Source organism: Pinus tabuliformis, chromosome 6, assembly GCF_031772625.1.
Source record: "Pinus tabuliformis cultivar Carrire ecotype Pingquan chromosome 6, CPIR1, whole genome shotgun sequence".
In the NCBI taxonomy this organism is placed as follows: domain Eukaryota; kingdom Viridiplantae; phylum Streptophyta; class Pinopsida; order Pinales; family Pinaceae; genus Pinus; species Pinus tabuliformis.
This window is the reverse complement of record NC_142292.1, coordinates 1,188,189,599-1,188,212,411: the sequence shown is the minus strand read 5'-3', so window position 1 is coordinate 1,188,212,411 and position 22,813 is coordinate 1,188,189,599. Positions and strand designations below refer to the sequence as shown.

General features: G+C 37.2%; 1 pseudogene; it reads left to right on the top strand.

The window, feature by feature from the left end:
- LOC149263001 (potassium channel AKT1-like) overlaps positions 1-22,813 on the top strand; it is an 85,654-nt pseudogene that overhangs the window by 41,325 nt on the left and 21,516 nt on the right.

The following is a 22,813-nucleotide window of genomic DNA, read 5'->3' as shown; positions in this document are numbered from 1 at the left end:
CCATGATTGAGTTTATTTTGAATTGTAATTAATTAATTCAGTTTAACTGAGTTAAAGTCAGTTAAACTAGTTCCAACTGATGGAGGAACTAGTGGGAGGTCAGACAGTGGGGTGTTGCATCCCATGTTCAACCAGTTAACTGATGATTCACTCATAAATAACTCATTCATGTCAGATTTGAGAGTTAGCTAGTTGAGATTGGAGTTCAAGGGAAGTGTACTATCAGTTGTATAATCATCCAAATTGTACAGATGGTGCATGTAGTCAGAGGAAGGCCAATGAGGATTGCACAATTCCAATTGAGGATTTTCCCTAATTAATAGGTGCTGGTTCCCAAGGAAACAACGCATGGAAATAGGGACTTGGAAAAGCAGAAAATTGGTTAAGTATTGGCTTAGGTTTGTCTAGGAAGTTGTGAGACAGATAGAGATAGTGCAAAGGTTGCTCGGGCCTGAGAAAAGCATTGTAATCTTCTCATATTTTTTGACTAATGCAATATACAGATAACAGGTGTTTTTAGTTGCGGCTTTCCCTAGGAAATCATTGTGTAATGTGCTGATTGAATTCTTTCTCTTGTATGCTTCGTGATTTCACGATCGATTAAATGTTTCCGCTAATGAGTAGAGTAGATTCAAGTCTTTATTTTAGAAAATTACATAAGCAGTTTGAATCTACAAGGAATTTCTACAATAATATTGTTTCACCTCCTTCACTTTTGTACTCATCATTTTCATGGATTAGAGGAGAAAATGGGGGATACTAAGCCTCTCATGGATAAGCAGGTGAACTTGGAATTTTAGTTGATACATGAGCCTAAACTGATAAGCATAGAATATGCTTAAACTTCCTTCACAAGAAATATATTTAAGTATATGATATGCTATTTGATCCCAAGGGTGTGTAGGTTTTTCCTTATCCCATTTTTATCTTCATATGGTTGTTCATCATGGAGGACAAATCCTCTTTTTGCAATGATGGTTGCATGTCTCTCTTATTTACTCCATTAAATTACCTTTGGAAGGGTAGTGACTTTATTGATCAAGTCCTTATCAATGTATATGATCATTCCTTTAAGTGCAGAGACTACTTCATGGCCCTCGGGGTGTTGTAGGTTTAAGGCAAATTCTATGGAAATTTCATCATCATACCTTGTCAATTTCTCAAAGAACCCTAACCATTGATAGTTTTCAAAGATATCCCTGACCTTAGGATTCTGATGAATCCAAGTTGTATTTGTGGGTTCTCTCCCATTGAATCCCCTTCCCATTGTATGGGACAATTCTTCACAAATATGGACAATAATTTTTTTACAAGGGAATGCTTGTTCCTATGTTGCTACAACAATTAGGGTTTTCCTGTGGCAACAGGGGATCCTGTAGCTTAGAGAAATGTGTAATCTTCAAAAAATTTAAAAACAATTTATCTACTTATCACCTCATGAAACTCATCATTTGATGTCTTAAATCATTTTTCCATTTTGAACTCTTGAAGAAAACAAAATTATCCTATTGCTCCTTTGTTTAAACTTCGTTGAATAATAAATTGAAGCAATTTGAGTATCAAAATTTATACCAAGTGTGAGCAGGGGAATTATACTTACGTTTTCTTTGAGGAGACCCTTGTTTCTTAACTTATATGAGGCTTCTATGGGCATTTTGGGTGAAAATTATTTATAATTAGCAATTCTTATGCATCATGTAGTAGTGCGTGTATCAGGTAGTTTTAAGCCTGATATATGTAATTTACTCTTGTAGTGGTGGCATGCCTCATTGAGATTTTTTTAGACACTATTGCATGCAAAATGTGGAGTGGAAAGCTTGGAGTGCTCTCGAGTTAAGTGGAGTTGTTGTTAGTTGGTGATGAGAGGAGACTGAGCGTGCATGGCTGAGTTGGACCCCACCCACTTCTTGACATCCTTCAATGTCATTGTACTCCACTTATCTTGCCATCAGTAACAACTTACTTTCAAATATATATATATATATATATATATATATATATATATATATATTGTCTTACTTGTCTTCACACGTGTGGATGACTTGGAGGAAAAGTGAAGTTTCCTGTCATATTTGACTTAGACTTTCTATATTTTGTCTGGCTATATAGCCAATCACATTTTGCACTTATAAAAATTTATAATCCATGGTTAAGATAAAAGGGTGAGGTTAGGAGATTCTCATACCTAGTGCCTCACCTTTTGGTGCTTTTTGAGGTTGCTTTGATGGTTCTATAAGTGATCTAGTGTCGTTATTGTTGAACAGGTGATCTTATACCAATCTACAGGAGATCATGTAGCTGCTCAGGGTCATATTTTTTTGAGCTAGAGGGTGATATGGAGTAAAATTCTAGTGTCATATGTGATGTTACTTCATGATCCCCTTGATAATATTAGAGGTGAATTGGGAGATTTGGTTGGTCACCAATTCTCTTGGAAAACTAAACTTGTAGAAGATGTTTTATCTTAGAAACTCAACTACTTTCTACTCGGTTGACGCCTTCCCTGATTTCACCTCAGCCCATTTAGTTAGATAGTCACTGCACATAATAATATATCTCATTTATCTGGATGGACGGTCAATAGGACCAATGAAGTATATGACCCACTTCTCAAATGGCTAAAAAGACACTTGAGGTTGTAACGAAATTTCATCCTTTTGAGTGGGTTTCCCCATCCTTTGGCATTCACCACATTATATCGTGTATCTCTGGGTATATTTTTGAACAGTCAACCAATAGTATCCTGCTTGCCGGATCTTGTAAGTTGTCCACCTAGTAGAAAAATGGCCCCTACAGGGTCTGTCATGACAAACTGAGAGAATGTCATAAACTTCATCTTCCCTCACACATCTTCTCAAGATCTAATTAGGCCCCAACTTGAAGACGTTAACCCCAATCTAAGTGTAAGAGGTACTTTCCCTAATAATTTTTCTTTTCTCCTTTGAAGATAAGTGAGGTGGCAATTGGACAACAACTAGAAATTTGGTGATGTCAACAAAATACGAGGATAATAGTGATATTGCAAAGAGATGATTGTCAGAGAGTTGGCAATCCACCATTCCTTCATCATCTATAGACAAAGTTAGTCTTGAAAGAAATTATGTAACAACATATTCTTTTATAGGTTTATCAACAATAGTTAGATCAAATTGTTGCAACAAGAGTAACCAATTGATTATGCGAGCATTGACATCTGGTTTTTCCATTAAGTATTTGATTACTACATGATCAATATATGCAAAGACATGATAACGACTAATGTAAAGCTTAAATTTGTTTAAGGAATGTACAAGAACAAGGAGTTCTTTCTCAGTAACTGTATAGTTATGCTCAATCTTGGACAAATTCTTGATAATAAAATAAATGGCATAGGGAATTTTACCTTGCCCTGACTACTTTATCTGATGCATCTGTATTTATATAGAAGGGAAAACTCATCTATGAGAATAAGTGCAGTCATTAGTCTTTCTTTAATTTCCTTAAATGCCTTCTAACATAAATATATCTAGCAAAACTCTGCATATTTTGTTAGTAATGAGAATAGAGGGGAAGGGATCTTGCTAAAATCTTTGATGAATATTCGATAATACCTAGAAAGACCTAGAAAACTTCTAACATCTTTCTATTTTTTAGGAACAAGAACCCTTTTTATGATGGCTATTTTGTTAGGATCCACTTGGATTCCTTTTGAAGAGAGAAAGTGCCCTAAAATAATCCATTAATTCATAAAAAAATATGTGATTTTCATGGCTTAGGGAGATGTTCATTTCTTTGTACCTATGCAAAAATTTGCATAGATTAAAAAGAGCCTACTCGAAATCATCCCCATAGGGTGTAAAAAAATCCATGTAGATTTTCACTAAATCATGCACAAGGTCAAAGAAAATACTCAACACAATCCTTTGGAAGGTAGCAAGGGCATTGCAAAAATCAAATGAAGAGACCTATAAGCAATGGTTCCCCATGGACATGCATGGTCTTATCCTAATCCTCATGACTAATCTGGATTCAATTGTACCCTCTAAACCCATCCAGAAAGGAGAATAACTTTTTCCTTTCAAGAACATCAAGAACTTGATCAATAAAAGGCAAAGGAAAATGGTCGTTTCTAGTGTCTTTATTAAGTTCCCTGTAATCAACAAAGATTTTCATTTTTCCATTCCTTTTAGGGACAATGATTAAGGGAGACACCCATTAACTATCCGAGTTTGGTTAGATGAATCCTGCATCCAACGATTTCCACAATTCATCTTTTACAATGTCTTTTAATGTAGGGTTCATTTGCCTCTGTGGTTGGTGAACAAGTTTATGACCTTATTTAATGTATATATGATGAGTGCATACAAAAGGGTGAACTCCCCTCATTCCTTTATAATCCCATGCAAATGCATTAGCATGTTGTTTCAAGACAGAGAGTAGTTGGTCCTCTTGATCAGTTGAATGTAGAAATTAGGTGGTAGATTTGCAACTGCTCATGAATTTTTAATCAAAATCATAAGACACAGATCTACACTACTACTCTGCAAATATTATTTCACAATTTAGAAAAAAGAATTTCAGACATGAAAGAAGGAATAACACACATGCAACAAGTATTTTATCTGGGGAAAGTAATATACTAAAAACACTAATGCCTCTTGCATTAATCAAATGGAATAGAGATGTATTACAAATGCTTTGCTCAACTGAGCTCACCCTACAAGTGCACAACCTATCTCTCTGCTCACTGAAGGCCTCTGACGCAGACTTAGTCAAAATTTCCCTCAGATTGAGCTCCTATTAGCTTGCGCTGTTCCTTGAGGAATTTTCCCCTATTATTTAGGAAACTCCCTCAATTGAATTACACAATTCCTTTAGGCTAATCATTTGACTACATGCAACACTTATACACTCAAGACTAGTCTACAATTGATGTTACATTGCATTGGAATCTCCACTTCAACTGGGTAACTCGAATTCTCTGCATGCACTATCTATTTTGGGTGATTTATTAGTTAACAGGATGATCACTGAGATTGACTGAAGTTCCATTGCTTAATTGACCTTCCACTTGTTCCTCCAAAAGTTGGAACTAGTTTAACTGAAAATAACCTTAGATAACTGACCTTGATTTCTACAAATTAGAAATCACACATGCTTAACTGAAATCTAAATCCTCCAACTCGAATTTACTAAGTAAATTGGGTGACACAAGCCATGTCACAGAAGTTAACATCATCCAAGTTGTTTGTTGATGTGGAAATTCGATTTTTCTCAATTTAATCAAGGCAAAATCAAATTGAGAATTTATTGTTGCATTTTTCAACACTCCCTCTCAACAAGAAAGGGATTATCAACCACCCCTATCCTGCACCTGTGGAATTCGAACTTCCCTCTTGACAAGGCCTTTGTCAAAATGTCAGCATCTTGTTCCTCTGTCAGAATGTACTGCAACAAAATTATCCACCTCTACACACAGTCTCGTAAATGGTGATACCAGATATCTATATTCTTGGATCGAACGTGAAAAATATGATTTTTAGAGAGCTTGATGCAACTTTGTTTATCACAGTTGCATCCATAATTTGACCAAACAATCCAATAAGTATCTTTCTCATCCATATCACCTCACATGTTGCTTGACTAACAACCATGTATTCTGGTTCTGCCGAGCTGAGTGCCACAAATCTTTGCTTCCTATTGTAATAGGAAACAACTACAGATCCAACACTGAAAATTCCACCTGATGTAGTCTTTCATTCTAATGGACTCCCCACCCAATCTACATCTGTGAAGCCACATAGCTTCACTCCCTCTATCCATCTTTACCATAGTCCAAATTGGGTAGTGCCTCTAAGGTATTGCATAACATGCATAGCTACCCTAAAAAATAATTTGGTAGTCCTAACCATAGCTTGGCTCAGTTGGTTGACTACACAACACATATACGGTCATGTGTTTAGTAGATACATTAGTGAACCCACCAACTACCGGTAAACAGTAGCATCCACTTCCTTACCTGAAGTGGCATCATCCTTCCTGTAGTTGGTAGCTAGATGTGTCTCCATCGGTTTGCAATTGTCCATGCAGAAACTTTGAAGTATCTCATTGCCATACTTTCCCTGAGAGACAAATAATTCCCCATCACCTTACCATTCTTCCAATCTGAGGAATTATTGCATGAGACCCATGTACTTCATTTCAAACTCTCTTGCAAGGTCATCCTTGCAAGATTTGATCAGTTTCTCATCACCAGTTAAAATCAAGTCATCAACATATAAGACAATAATCAACAATTTACCTCCTACCAAGATATGATAGAGGTTTGCATCTGCTTCACTTTTGGTGAAGCCCAAACTGGTGAGATAACCATAGATCTTGGTGTACTAAGCATGGGGTGCTTGCTTGAGACTGTACAACACTCGCTTGAGTTTGCACACATGAGACTCCCAATCAAAAGTCTCGAAGCCTCCTGGTTTCTTGATGTACACCTCCTCCTCAATAATTCCATTGAGGAATGATGTTTTCACCTCAATCTAGTGGATCTTCCACCCCATTTGTGCAGCCAGAGAAAGAATTCATCTGATGGATGAGTACCTTGCTACAGGAGAAAATGTCTCCTCATATTCAATCCCCTCAACTTTACCTTGACCAAAAATTTGGCCTTGTACTTTTCTATGCTTCCATCTACTGCATGCTTTACCTTGAAGATCCATCTCGAACCCACAACTGATTTATCTGTTGGTCTTGGGACCACTTCCCAAACACTATTTTTTACAATGGATTCATATTCCTCCACCATTGCATCAACCCATATAGGTTTCTCTACTGCTTCCTCAAAATAGGATGGCTTAATCTCCACAAGATTAGTCATTAGAGCCATGTAGCCAGTGTACTAATCTGGTGACCTTCTTTGCCTGCGCTGATTTGAAGGAGCACCCACATCATCCCTCGCATCCTGCACAAGTCTCTCAGCTTCCCTGGTGCTTTTCCTGCCTTCTCTGGATGGTTTTGCTTGAGTCGTTGTCTCCACTCTCTGCTCCTCAACTTGTTGCTGCTCCACAACTTCTTGGGGTTCCTCCTTTGGAGCTAAAATCTCATGTTTTGGTGGGATATGAAGCTCCCTCTCAAGAGAACATCACATGGCTTTGTCTTCATCAAATTTTACATCCCTTCGCACAAATGTCATTATTAGGGATGGAAGTACACATGGTAGTTGTGGGGAGTTTCTGTGTAACCTAAAAATACTACCAATTTTGTTGTCAGCTCTAGCTTCTTCCTTGATTCTTCGGAGACATGGCAGTAAACAGAGGCTCCAAAAATCCTAGAGTGCGACACATCCGCCTCCTCTAGTGTAATCATGAAAAAAATCTGATGAGGACTCCGGTTTTCCAAATAGACTGTTATGTTGCATGCCTCGGCCCATAAATGCAGAGGTAAGTCGTGATCATGAAACATTGCCCTCGCTGCTCCCATAATGCTACAGTTCTTCCTCTTAAACACCCCATTCTCCTGTGTGTTTTGGAGTGTTGTCAACTCTCGTCAAATGCCTTCTTTTGCACATAATTTTTTTATTTAATTTGACACATACTCACCTCCATTATCGCTCATGAGAGCCTTCACCTTCTTGCTTGTTTCTTTCTCAACCAGTGCCTTAAATTCTATGAACTTGGAGAATGTCTTATCCTTCTCCGCATGAATAAGATCCAACACTAATGTGAGAAGTCATCAATAAAAATGACAAAATATTTGTGCTTGGTAGTGGAGGCTGTCGAGAAAGGTCCACGAACATCAGAGTGGATCCTTTCAAGGACTGCATATGCTTTGTTGTCCCAATCATGGAATGTGGATTTTGTGTAATTACCCAAAGTAAATCCTTTACATACATCATGTTGCTCAAGTGCTCCTTTTGGGAGGCTTGTGGTTATCTGTCGCATGATATTCAAAGCACCATGATGCAAATGGCCAAGTCTTATATTCCAAAGTTCACCGACATCATGGCTTTGCACCTTCTCTGCCTGTGTGCTCAATGCAACATAATCCTTCACATCTAGATTGTACATTTTATTCACACGAACCTCGATCTGCTTCACTTTTCCCGTGGCTATGTGTCTCAGAAATACCTTTCCTTTGTTGAAGATTACACCATAACCATGGTCTTCCAAAACTACAACATAGATGATATTTTTCTTTAGGCCCGGAATGAACATGACATCCTTGAGCCTGAGGGGCGAGCCTGACTCCCTCTGAAAGGTGAGTGTACCAATCCCAGTCACGTTATACCTTCCGACATCCCCCATCTCAATGTGAATTTGAAAATATTTCTCCTCCAGGTCACTGAAAAAATCTCTATTGCCCATCATGTGGAACGATGCACCTGAGTGCAAGTACCACACACTCCCCATCATTATGTTGGCCATGCATGCAATGAGAGTAAAGTCAAGCTCGAACTGTGAAGCCAAAGCTTCACCTGTTTCTCCTCCCGAGGTCTTCTTTCTTGCCTTCTCGTGTGGACACTTCGTGGTATAGTGCCCAAATTCATGACAATGGAAGCATTTAATTTTTGACAGATCTTTCTTCTTGCCCCCTTGACTGGATTCGAGTTTGGATCGAGATTTCTTCTTTTCGTGCCTTTTACTTTCTAACTAGTACAATTTTTTCTTCATCCTTTCTCTTGAATGAAGTCCCATCTCTGGTGTTCCACCTTATTTCCTCCTGTATCAAGTCAGACCATAAGTGCTCCCAACTCGATAGTTTCTCCCTCCCATTCACTAAATATTGATAGTTATGCCAGCTCTTGGGAATGCCCATAAGGGCTAAGGTTACCAAGTCTTCTTCAGGGACATTAACACTGACCCTGCCAAGTTCATCACGACACTGTGTAAACTTTCTCATATATTGCGGAATTGTGTCATTCTTTTGCATATTGATACTTCAAATTTTATCCTTGAGCATTAGCTTCCTGTGATCACTACCATTCTTGAACAATTCTGCCAGTGCTTTCCACAATGTGAATAAAGTTTCTTTTCCATGGATAGTCGAGACAATATGATCTCGTACTGCCTCCAAGATCATTCTCCTCCTCTTGGCTACATCTTTCTTCTACTAAGCAAGGTTCTGGGAATCACATGCTTGAGGTTTTGAAACATTTGTCTTGATGTATTCTAGCAACCCATTGTCATCCAATACTGCCTCCATGTGAGCCTTCCATGCAACAAACTTAGGGGTGCCTTCCAAGGCATCCTCTAGCCTTAGTCCATTGAAGGCCATCTTCTCAGCCTTGAAGAAATCCTACTACACTGATCTTCAAATTCAAACGTATGAGATACAACTTTGAATTTCCTGCTCTAATGTGAATCCAAGTTTGATACCATGTAGAATTTAGGCCATAAATTTGCAACTGCTTATGGAGTTTTAATCAAAATCACAAGACACAGATCTACATCGCTGCTCTGTGGACATTATTTCATAATTTGGAACAAAAATTTCAGACATGCAAGAAGGAATAACACACATGCAACAAGTATTTTAATATGAGGAAAGAAATCTACTAAAAACCCCAATGCCTCTTGCATTAATCAAATGAAATATAAATGTATTACAATTGCTTTTCTCAGTTGAGCTCACCCTGCAAATGCACAAACTATCTCTCTGCTCACTGAAGGCCTCTGAGCCAGACTTAGTTAAATTTTCCCTCAGTTTGAGCTCTTATTTCCTTGCGTTGTTCCTTGAGGAATTCCCCCCCTATTAGTTAGGAATTTCCCTTCATTGAATTGCACAGTTCCTTTATGCAGATCATCTGAATGCATGCAACACATGTACACTCAATACTAGTCTATAACTGATGTTACATTACCTTGGAATATCCACCTCAACTGGATAACTCAAATTATCTACATGCACTAGCTATTTTGGGCTAATTGATCATTTAATTGGATGATGATTGAGTTTGACTGAAGTTCCATTACATAAATGACCTTCCACTAGTTCCTCCAAAAGTTGGAACTAGTTTAACTAAAAACAACCTTAGATAATTGACCTTGATTGCTACAAATTGGCAATCACAAATGCTTAACTGAACTCTAACTCCTCCAACTCGAATTACTGAGTAAACTGGGTGACACAAGCCATGTCACACAAGTTAACATCATCCAAGTTGCCTGTTGATGTGGAAATTTGAATTTTCTCAATTTAATCAAGGTAAAATCAAATTGAGAATTTCTCACCGCATTCTTCTCACTGAAAGAGGGGGGCTATTTTTCAAGTTTTTGGAAGGAATGATTTCTATGGTTTTCACTTTATTTTGCTCAACACTAGCAATTATCAAATCTGCCCATGAACTCCCTTGAGAACAACTAATCTATCCTATAGATTCATCTTTCAACCCATCAACATTCATAGTAGCAGAGTATTTATTTTGTAGAAATTTATCAATCAGATTAGCTTCATCAAATTGTGTGTACTCAATGGTGGTTTCTAATGTACATATAGGGTAGGGTGATGATATTAAAAGGTCTTTTTCTTCCTCTACCCAAATAGGAAAATCATGCTCAATTAGGGGTTAAGCAAGTGGATATAATAAAAGTAGTTTTTTTATTGCCCATTAGAGATAGTCATATTTCCAACCCTCTAGCTGATGTAGGCATCAACAATGCCCAACCAAGGTATTCCTAAGATAAGATGGTATCCAATAAACTTGGTTTGGGGCTGAAGGACAAGGAACTATGTGGGATACTCCCTAGAATCAATGGAGACTGTAACATCTTCAATGATACCTCCCGATGCTATTGTAGATATATCAACAAGTTGTAGCGCTATGATGGTCTTCCTTAGAGATACCTGGAGGTTGAGTTTGATCATGGTCTCCTTATTCATGACATTTATTGCAACTCCAAAATTGATGAGAGTGTTAGGAAATACAATATAATTAATGTGGACATCTACTATCGGGCTCCCATGATCTAAGTACTTTGGGATGATGACTCTCCCAAGCATAAGATCAACTAGTTTCCCTATGAAATTGATAGTAGGGGCATATCTTTTTCTCCTCCTTGGCCTTCTAAGATATTCGTCTTTGATGAAATTATTGTAGATAGGAACATCCTTGATGGCTTGAAGGAGAGGGATATTGACACAAATTTTTCAATTCTCCCAAAATTTCAACTTCTTCTAAGGTGTGTGCTTTATGAGTGGTCAACCTTTTAGGATAGGGAGGCTTAGTTTGGGTGACTTAAGGTGTGGGATATTCCTTCTCTTCTTCTATATTTTCTATTGGAGAAGGTGGGTGAGCATCCAGAAGGACCTTATCATAACTAAGGTTGATCTCTTGAATCTCTACAACATAAGTTGGATAGGCAGTTTCTCCACTTTAGATGGGTTGAGCCTGCTTATTGCTAGGATTTGGGTTTGATTGGGGAGGAATATGATATTGTTTTGGAGGATTATTTTGGGGTACTTGTGGTTGAGGAAGAGGAGGCATCAAGGCGGGTGGTTGGGCTGCCCAAGGTCTCAATCCTGAAGATGATTTACCCCATTTAGGAGGTTGGTTTGGATATAGTTGAACAGGAGGAATAACATTTTAGGGGTGATAAGGCCATGGAGTGGGCATAGACTGGGGTGAAGTGTTAGGAGGACACCAAGGTTGAAAATGTGCATTATAGTTTGTATTGAAAGGAGAGGGGTAGTTCATGCCTTGTTGAAATTTCCTGGGGACTTGTGGCCTATTTTAATTAACAAAGCAGAGTTGCTCCATACTCCCTTGTGCCCCTTTGTATACAACTTTCAAACTTGGAAAAGGTGGAAATTTTTAAGTACAGTGATTTTATTCACATATAGAACATGTTTCTGTGACATCTAAAGGACACTCATTCCTAGGATGCCTTTTAGTGCATCTAGCGAAAAATATAATTAATGCCCTTTTTTCTTCTTCTTGTTTCCTCTTGATTTGTAGTGTATCCATTTGCATAACAGAGGTGTGTAAGATCTTGGTTTTTAGGTCCTTTAGCATACCTCCTATCTCATTATGAGTAACTGCAGAGGAGGAACAGGGATTTATCAAGCCTTTGTTTGCTCTAAAATATTCCAGAGACTCGTATAATCCTTGAATCATTCTAAATATCTTGTCTTTGGTGTCTCTTGCTCTAAATAACCCTCGTACTTAATGTTGAAAGCTTGCTACATTTGTGTCCATGAAGTGATGTTATCCCCTTCTAAGCTCATGAACCAACTAAGGGTTGCATCCTTAAGAGTGTAAGGGAATAGTGTGAGCGTCTGCTCATTAGTTGTGTACTCATAAATTCTGCAAACTACAACAAACTCAAACATAAAAGTGTAAGGATCTTAGTAGTCAACTCATAGAAGTGTGGAAGGGTAGATGCATTGATGTTTTTCATCTTGTCTTCTCCATCTGTTTCTCTAATGGGAAATATGAATTCTTCAGGTTGCCTATTTTCAGCTATGATGTTAGTGGGTTCTTGATGTAGGAGCATTCAACATCCAAGTCAAAATTCCTTTTGACTAGACTACAGGGTTTGTTTACCAAGGGAGTTGGTTCTCCGATTGAGTGATATTATTATTTTCTTATGTTTTAAGAATAAATTGTATATAATTGGATAAGTGAGCACTAATGTAATCAAATCTCTTCTCCAATGGATATTTTGAGAGAATGTGAAAGATTTAGAGAGGTTTGAGAATTAGTTAGATTTATTGAGGATGTAGTGGATATAGAAGTCCTTTATTAGGGGTTTAGGTGAGAAATTTATGGATATGAACTGAATTAGTTTAGGATCCTTTTGTATTTTATTATTCAAAATTATGGGAGGAGTTTGTATGCGTGGGTGGAGAGGCAAGCGAGAGACTTGTTGGAAATCAAGAACTGGCTTGAGGCCAAAATGGGCTTTATTATTGATCAGGCCAAGAGGGCCTTTTGTATTTATTTTATGTGAAGGATCACTCTATTCGAGTGTTTTGAGTGAGATTTTCCCCAAAAACCCAATTCTTTTGCAATCTTGCCTATATATATAGTATATATATATATATATATATATATATATATATATATATATATATATATATATATATATATATATATATATATATATATATATATATATATATATATATGTGTGTGTGTGTGTGTGTGTGATAATATATGTATAATACAAGGTTGTAACCCCGACAATTTCAATTTTAATGATGATAGGATCGAGAGGGGGATTCATTGTACGAATCCGTTCAAAGGTCAAGCTAAGGAGGGATAGGAGCACTTTATATTTCCCCCAAAAACCCAATTCTTCTGCAATCTTTCATATTTTAATATATATATGTTAACATATGTACAATAAAAGACTGTAACCCCGATAATTTCAAGTTTAATGATGATAGGATTGAGAGAGGGATTCATTGTATGAATCAATTCAAAGGTCAAGCTCAGGAGGGATAGGAGATTTCAGGTTTACGAGAAACCTAAGCCAAGTTAGCATTAGGAAGGATGAATCAGAGGAAGCCACAAAAACAAACCGAAGAGGAATCAAGCATATAGTAATGATTGATACTTAATCATTTTATTGATTGAGTTGATGAAAATTCGTCACTTGATAGCGCAAGAGACATTAAATGACAATGTCAGGTAATAATAAGGTTTACCAGGGGTTATAGTGGTAGCATTGCAAAGCATTGAGTATTTGGCATCGAAAGAGTTCATCAAATGACAGTGCCATGAGATAGAAGCTAAGGTTTACCGTCACTTCACAGGCTGGAGAATTTAAGCCGGAAGGATCGAGGAGCATATAAGGAAAGAGAGAATACATCTAGGACCAAGCTCACATGGTCTGTGGTCCTGTCCGGAGGTTCAAGAAGAGCATATAACAAAGTTCCAGCTGACTGCACGTCAGGTAGATGTGGAAAGTGGTGATCACCGGAAGATTGAACAATCGAAGAATTTGTATGGCATATAAAGTTGCAATACTGGGTTAGATCAGAGCATGTGGAGCCCACCTGGCCGATGCCTAACTTGACAATGATATTGGAAGTTCCCAAGGCTATGCGTCAGGCAGAATTGAACGGACTCACGTGGCAAGGTGGGTTCCTCCTGGAGGCTTACCCCTGCAACTCTCAGTGAGCGCGTTGATGGTTTGTGTAGGGATCTATTGGGAGTGGATTTGACTACTGACAGTGGAGCCCGCTTGATGGACTTACCCTGACGGTCCTTGCAAGCGTTCATTGCTATAGCGCCAAGCTCTTTGAGCCAGGCTTATGTGGCATTGACTACGCATCAATTATAATGAAACCACATAGGGATGCATTGAAGCGGAGTTTGGGGTTAAGGTGGACCACAAAGGTCTAGCACACAAACACACACACATATATAACTGCCAACTCGCATAGAGTAGGATATTCCTCTAGATCCTCCCACTTATAAATATAATACAGACCACTCGCATAGAGGGACTAACCCTTTTGGCAATTCTCACTAAAATTTGTCTTTTTTTTATAGGGAATTTAGATCCCGATAGATAGGATTAAAATGGGATTGAAGGAAACGCCTTTAACATGAGCAGTCTAGGCACTGTGGGTAAGCAGGCTCAAATTTTGGGCTTACATCAAGTGGTATCAAAGTCAGAAAAGATCCGAAAATATTTAAATATAGAAGTCAAAAGAAGAGGATGCAAGAGCAAGAAGAACCCACATAGGAAACAAACAAGAAGCTTAAGAAGAATGCAAAATGCATAGGAAGTGTGGAACTAGAAAGACATAGCGCAAGACAATGTAGGGAAGCTGGAGATATTGTAGAGGATGTCGAGGACAAAATAAAAATGATGTTGAAGATGCATAGAGAAGTGGATGTGAAAAGAGGTCTTGGTAAAGGATTTATATATATATATATATATATATATATATATAAGAAAGTTTGTTTGTATTTTAGAATGAGAAAAAATTAGATTGTTGTAGGTGATTTAGTTATAGCAGATTGGTTGATGAATTTCGAAGGATAAATTGGTATAGGTCCAGTATAGAAAGGAAGAGAAGCATGATAGGAAGAAAGTAGCTATATAGTGACAAAAAAAGAGACAAAGGAGAAGAGAACAAGCATGGCTCTTGTAAAGAAGATGGTGGCCGAGCAGTGTGATAGCCGATTACAACAAAGAAACAATGAAGTCTCAAAGGAAAGAAGAAGAGGCAGAGGACAATGAGTAGGGATTTGCAGTAGCTTAAGAGCAAGAAAGCTCTAGTGGTTCCAAGGATGTGAACCGCAGAAGGTGCCAAAATACTAAGCTTAAAGGAGAGGAAGCTTGGTGAGGTATCATGTGGCAAGAAGAGGAGAAGCTTGCTACTGCAGAGGTTGGTTGCAGCTCACAGTGGGCATGGAGAAGCTCACAGAGGAAATACTGATGAAGACAATGGAAGATAACTGAAGAGCAAGCTCAGAAGGAAACCACAACATAAAGGACAAGGTTGTAAGAACAAAGGCTACAATACAATGAATGAGTGCAGAAGAAAGAGAAAATAGCTAGTCGAGATAAAGGCAGAACTCAACAACTTAAAGAAGCAGTTATGAGAAAGAATGAGAAGAATGATAAAAGAGTTGAAGAAAGGAATTTATGTGAGGAAAAAGGTAAAGTGGCTTGTCAAAGAACTGTATGCTAAAAAGATAATGCAAAAGGTAGAGGAGGAAGAGGTACTCAGAGACGCTGAGTGTGAAGTCAAAGAAAGTATTTGTGAACCATAAAGAGGACCCATCCTTGAAGAGAATACTGGTGATGATGGAGAGATGCTAGAAGCATTCCTTGAGACCAAGCATTCTCATGTTTTTAATTTTAATGATGATATTACGGGTGGAGTAAGAAAATAATTAATGGAAGTACCAAAGAGATTGAGGAATGCTGGTAGGAGACAATAGGTGGATGAATAGTCTCAAATGACTACCACAGAAATTGGAATACATGAAAGGATTCAAGAGGAAGTATTCCAATGGTGTAAGGAAAAAATTAGAAGCATGATGGATTGGAACTTTTTATTTTGGATGTTTGTATATTTACTAGTTTTTGAAGGATTTAGATATATTTGGAGGAAAGGAAAAGTAATAATGCATAGATGGAAGAGTGCAGGTGAAGGAGAAGAAGATGGACAAAGGCATCCAGTTCAAAGAGATAACTTAGTGGAAGCTATGAGAAGGCAGAATCAAGAAGACTTCTTGGAAAGTGAAAGAAGGGGACCTGTGAATACAGAGAATAGTGCATGTGTGGAGCATGGGCAGAGAAACCAGAGCACATTTACAGCTAAAATTTTGAAACAAAATTAGTTCCATAATGTTGAAGAAGACAACCATATAGAGGAGGAGTTCATCAACATTTTGTTGGAATATGAAGTCCCTTCACAAAAACTTGAATTGGGATAGCTAAGGCACCAAAAGAAGAAGAATCACATGTTTTTAAGACTGAAAATTGGTGTGTGTATGCAAGTTTTGACAAACAAAATGATGATATGTTCATTCAGGTGGATGAAGAATTAAAGCTCATTGATGAAATGGATAGAATAGAGGATATTTATGCACACTTATGTAGAGATGATGATGGAGATGTTGTAGAAATGAAATATGGATCAAAACAACCTTTAGTCTCTTTTATGAAAGAGGATAGTGCAACAACAATGAAAATGAATGAAAACCTATTGGAGGAAGGTATACATGAAGTTAACTTTGAACACTTGAAGTGGCTAGAAGATGAGGATTGCTGAAGGAATAGGTTGCAATCCAAATTCAATTTGAATTTCATCAAGAACTATTACTGAAATGTGAACAACATAGGATGATAGAGGATGACATGCAACAATTAAAGAATATAGCAACAACATAGGAAGTCAATGAGAACTGTTTCAAAGAAGACCTCATACATGATGAAGCAAGAAAGAAGGAAGTTGAAAATGAATTTATGTAATGGCTAGAAGAGGATGATAACTTGGAAAGGAACACACTTATCAAGTATGCGTAGAAAATATATGAGCAGTTGTTTGGTAAGAGTTTTGTAACTCTTATAATAGATGAGGATGTGTAGAAATCTGAGGACAAGAATAGCAACAATGGAGATCAACCAAAGACAGAGGTTGATAAGGTCATTGATGAAGTGTGTGTACTGATGAGGGGACAATCTAGAAGAGGAAGGTAAATCAGACAGAGGAGAGTAAACTACAAGGAGAGGAAACTGACAGAGGAAATTTGCATCAGTAGAGAAAGTGGACAACAACAGCACAAGGTTTGGAAGCTTGGAGAACCAGAGGAAAGAATAGCAAAGAAACATCAACATAGCCGAGAGAGAGATCGGTTACAAACTAAAGTTTTTGATCCAAGAGGAATTTCAGTAGTACATTGAAGAACATGGTCAGGAGACCATGATTATTTTTGACCTTGGGAGTCTGATGTAGGAGCATTCGACATCCAAGTCAAAATTCCTTTTGACTAGACTAGGGGGTTTGTTTACCAAGGGAGTTGGTTCCCAAATTGTGTGATATTATTATTTTCTTATGTTTTAAGAATAAATTGTATATAATCGGATAAGTGAGGAATAATGTAATAAAATATCTTCTCAAATGGAGATCTCGAGAGAATGTGGAAGAGTTAGAGAGGCTGAGAATTAGTTAGATTTATTGAGGATATAGTGGATCTAGAAGTCCTAGATTAGGGGTTTAGGTGAGAAATTTATGGATATGAACTGAATTAGTTCAATATCCTCTTGTATTGTATTATGTAAAATTATGGGAGGAGTTCATGTGTGTGGGTGGAGAGGCAAGTGAGAGGCTTGTTGGATATTAAGAACTGGATTGAGGAAAAAATGGGCTTTATTGTTGATCAGGCCGAGAGGGCCCTTTTTATTTATTTTATTTGAAGGATCACTCTGTTTGAGTGCTTCGAGTGAGATTTTCCCCAAAAACCCAGTTCTTCTGCAATGCTGCACACACACACACACACACACACATATATATATATATATATATATATATATATATATATATATATATATGTTAACGTCTGTAGAATACAAGAATGTAACCCTGACAATTTTAAGTTTAATGATGACAAGATCAAGAGGGGGATTCATTGTATGAATTCGTTCAAAGGTAAAGCTCAGGAGGGATAGGAGGTTTCATGTTTACGAGAAACATGGACCAAGTTAGCATTGGGAAGGATGAATAATAGGAAGCCACAAAAACAAGCCAAAGAGGAATTGAGCATAGAGGATGGTCGATATTGGATCATTTTATTGATTGAGTTGAGAAGAATTTGTCACTTGACAATGTCAGAGATGTTAAATGATAGTTTCACGCTGGAATAAGGTTTCCCAGTGGCTAAAGTGACAACTTACAAAGGATCGGGTATTAGGCATCGACACAGTCCGTTAGATGATGACGCCAAGAGACAAACGCTAAGGTTTTCCATCACTTGACAGGTGTCGAGTCGGATAATTTAAGCCAGAAAAATAAAGGATCAGAGAAGGAAAGAGAGTGGGCATCAAGGATCAGGTTCACATGGACTGTGGTCTTTCCCAAAGGTTTAAGAAGAGAATATAACATAGTGCCGACTGACTGCACATTGGGTAGATGCGACAAGTGGGGACCACACGAAGATTGAACAACTAGAGGATTTATATGGCATATAAAATTACAATGTTGGGTTGGATCAGAGTGGGTGGAGCCCACCCGACCGATGCCTAACCCGAAAATGATATTGAAAGTTCCCAAGGCTATGTGCTAGGTAGAATTGAATGAGCTCACATGGCAGAGCAGGTTTCGCCCGGAGACTTACCCCGATAGCTTTTAACGAGCGCGTTGATGGTTTGCATTAGGATCTATAGGGAGTGGGTTTAGCTGTTGATTATGGACCCTGTCCAGTGGGCTTACCCCAATGGTCCTCACAACCATTCGTTGCTATTGCGTCGGGTTATTTGAACTAGGCTTATGTGGCATCGATTACGTGTTAATTATAATGAAACCACATAGGGAAGCATTGAAGTGAAGTCACACACACACACACACACACATATATAAATTCCAACTCGCGTAGATTTTGCTATCCCTCCGACTCCTCCCACTTAGAAATATAATATAGTCCACTCACGTAGAGGGACTAACCTTTTTGGAAATTATCACTAAAATTTGTTTTTTTTTTACAGGGAATTTAGATCCCAATAGAGAGGATTAAACTAGGATTGAAGGAAGTGCCTTTTGCAGGAGCAGTCTGGGCACTGTGGGTAAGCAGGCTCAAATTTTGGGCTTGCATCACTTGTGTGTATTTCTTCTTCTATGAATTCCTGAGAGATCCTCACTTTCTCACCTAAAAATTTATTAGTATCCATAGTGGATAAGGTATGAGGCTCGTAATCAACAAAAAGAGGTTGGATGCTTGTGGAAGTGGGGATTTTTGATAAGAAATTTCCTATGTTTCCCTAACTCTTCGAGACATGAAATAAAATAATAGTTTTTTTGTCTTTCAAAATTTATGGAGTGAAAATGCAATGCAATTTTTTTGTCTTTTTAAAATGAGGAATGCTTAATTCAAATTTTGTTGTTTTTACATAAAGTGATGTGAAAGAAATATTAGGTTAACTAGGGAAGAAGATAGTACCTTCTTTGACACCTCCTCGATAATGGCGCCAAAAAATGATGGCCCTTAGTATTGCAGCAACAATGCTGCAACTCCCAAGGGTCCCAAATTTAATTGTCAACCCAAGGTTGATACAAACTTAAGGGCAGTTGGCACACCGTGTGCAATATGCACTTATCCTTTCCTTTGCTGAATTTATATGGGTGAAAACAGTGAGATGAGATCTAGTTACTCAAAGACCATACTAATTACTTTATGCTATAGGAAAAATTTAGAATGATAGGAAATGAAAGGAAATAATCAAACCTAAGTTATCTACAAGAAAAGAAGGTAAACCATATTAAATATGATGAAATAAACCATGTTTATTCTACTGTGCAATGGAAGAAAACTCACAACTGAATAAAGTAGGTAAATAACAAACCCTAATTCGGCAAGTGAAAGAAAAGTTCTACAACAAACTAGGTCAAAGAATCTAATTGGTCTCTTTGCTTCTTAATTCCATATTCAGGGTTCTAGGGATGTTATACCATATTAATGAAGGTAAAACATGAGTTGGATGGAAATTTGGATGAGTTTGGGAAGCAAAATGCAAGCTACAAGAGTCCATGTTTTTCTATATAAAACAATCCAATGAGGAGTGAAACATGCTAAGGATGTGGTTTGAAAGGGAAACTAATGAAGGCTAAGGAATGATAAATTACTCATGTCCATGTCAATATGTCAATGGTAGAATGATTTATTCGACAAATGGGGGGTTGTAAAATCTCCTTTGGCTTTGCAAAAATAGGGAACTTTATAGTTGCAATAAACAATAATGATAGACAACAAATAAATATCAACAACTAAAGTAACTTCAAATGCATGAAAATAGATGCTAACTAAACAAGATAATCACTGCTAAGTCTACCATCTAGTGTTCAAAATAATATGCAAGAAAAGACTATAAACAATCCAACTAATTAACCCTGCATAAAACAATACTAAGAAATAATTTGTAGAAATGGACAAATGAATACAAGATAATAATATAGAAGGGGTCTTGAGAACTTGGGGTGGGACCTAACCCAAGGAAGCTCAGATCCTGAAAGGAAAATAATCTAAGAACCAAATATGTCTTTCATTGAGTTGTAAATTGCTTGTACATCAAAAGTTACAGAATTGAAACTCATAAAGCTTTCTACTGCTAATGCTTCCACTAACTTCAACTATTTGCTAGCTTCCTAATGGGCTACTTGACCCCTCTATTTATATAAGATGAGTGAGGGGAAACATTATTGAAAGGAAGTTTGATTTCCCTCCAAAACTCCTAAAAAATAGGATCATGCTCCTAAATGACCTCAAAGATACAGGGAGGAGTATTTAGTGCTCCAAGGCAGTTGAGTTTGATCATCTTGTAGTAGGGGACAGGTCGCATAAATTTATCTGAATGGGTATCCTCATGATCCATCCCAAAATTTTTAATATCCTGTATCATAACCACATTAAGCACGTAAAGAATGATAAATCTCTTTAACCTTCCTACGAACTCATTTAAGTTAAAAATGTTATAAAGTGCAAAGCGGAAGGTCTAATACAACTTTCATGTGCCTAGTAAATGTTAGATGAGCCTTATGTTTTACCTAATTGGGAGGCGCATCAGATGTACTTTTTTAGAATCACAATAAAGGTACTCACTATCACACAGCATAATGGAGGTACGATGCATACCCAATAACCTCCTTAAAACAAATGGGCACAATACCTTCTTCCTTTAATTTTTGTTTTGTTTAATGAACAATTCTAACTTATTTATTATTCCATACTACAACTCATTGAGGTTTAGGCCAACAACTATTAAAATCTTATAATAGCTAGTAAAGAACATGCTTAACCTCTACTTAAGATTTTAAAAGGTATACAACTAAATTAAATTATGCCAAACATCCTCATTGGACCATAGAATGCTTAGATCAAATAGTTGCACTACATATTTATAAATGCATCATGTAAGTCAAATCATCAATGAAACATCAAAAAGAACAATTTAGAAGTATTACCAACCATTACATAACGCAACATGTGAAATATATCATCAAACAATGACATTTATTTGGAACTTAAATTCTATACACATGAAATGGCTAGTGGGCATTGTTTTACCACCCACCCTGTTATAGGTCATTTTGTCACATCCAATCAAATGGCCTAGAAAATGGATCAATCAACATCCAAATGACAGTTTTCACTCATCCCATGCAAATCCTAGAACATATTCTCTCCTTAGATGGCCAGAAGGGACTGGTATTCCCACTCATAGTTTGCCTTACCCTTCATCAATGTTTCCATAATTTTGAAGGCAAATCATATCCATTTTACGTTGTATTTTAGGGCATCATAGTGCTGATAAAGTGGATGAAGTAGTTCTAGATTTTCCGTCAACTTTGTTTCCAGATAAAAAACCAGAAATATGTTTCAATTTTAGACAGTTTTTATTTGAGGCCATTCATGACTAATTTCTAAAATTTTGAGCTGAAAAAGATTTTAAATATCAATTAGTCCTTGTTTATATGTTTTTGTATTATCAGCCAAACAAATTCCCATTACAATTACAAAAGCAGGATCTTCACGGGAATTAATGGTTTGTGATTCATTGGGCATACTTGGTCAGAAGGAATTCTAAGGAATTTTCCTTCGCTGGTTTTGTGAAAAAATTTCTTCACATATGCTACAACCTATTGATTAGTGATAGTCCTCCCAAAATTTCACTTGAAATCAAAATTATTATGCAACTTAGTGAACAAACAAGACTTGGTGACTGTTATTTGTACCAACATTATACAAAAATTAGATTGTATGGGTGTGAACTTCCACCCTATCAGTTGCCAGTTTTTTTCCTATGCGTATTTTTACGATTGGATTCATCATACAAAGCCTCAATGTAGATTAAGTGTATTTTTTACATAGAAGGAAACAAACCTTGTTTAAACTGAAGGCAATGGTAAGGAAATTTATAGTGAATCATAGGTCAACAAACAAAGAGGTGGAACAATTATTGGCATAAATGAAGTTTAAATTGGGGTTTACTTGTGTCAGGCCAGGAGTAACTCCAAACTTGGCAGAAAAATTGATTCATTTATTTCATTAGGTAGCTATTGTTATATACATGAATGTGACTGATCAGTTCATCTTCTTGATGACTGTTCACATTCCAAATTCACCCAATCATAGAGGATTAGGTGTCAACATTCCCCCCCTTAA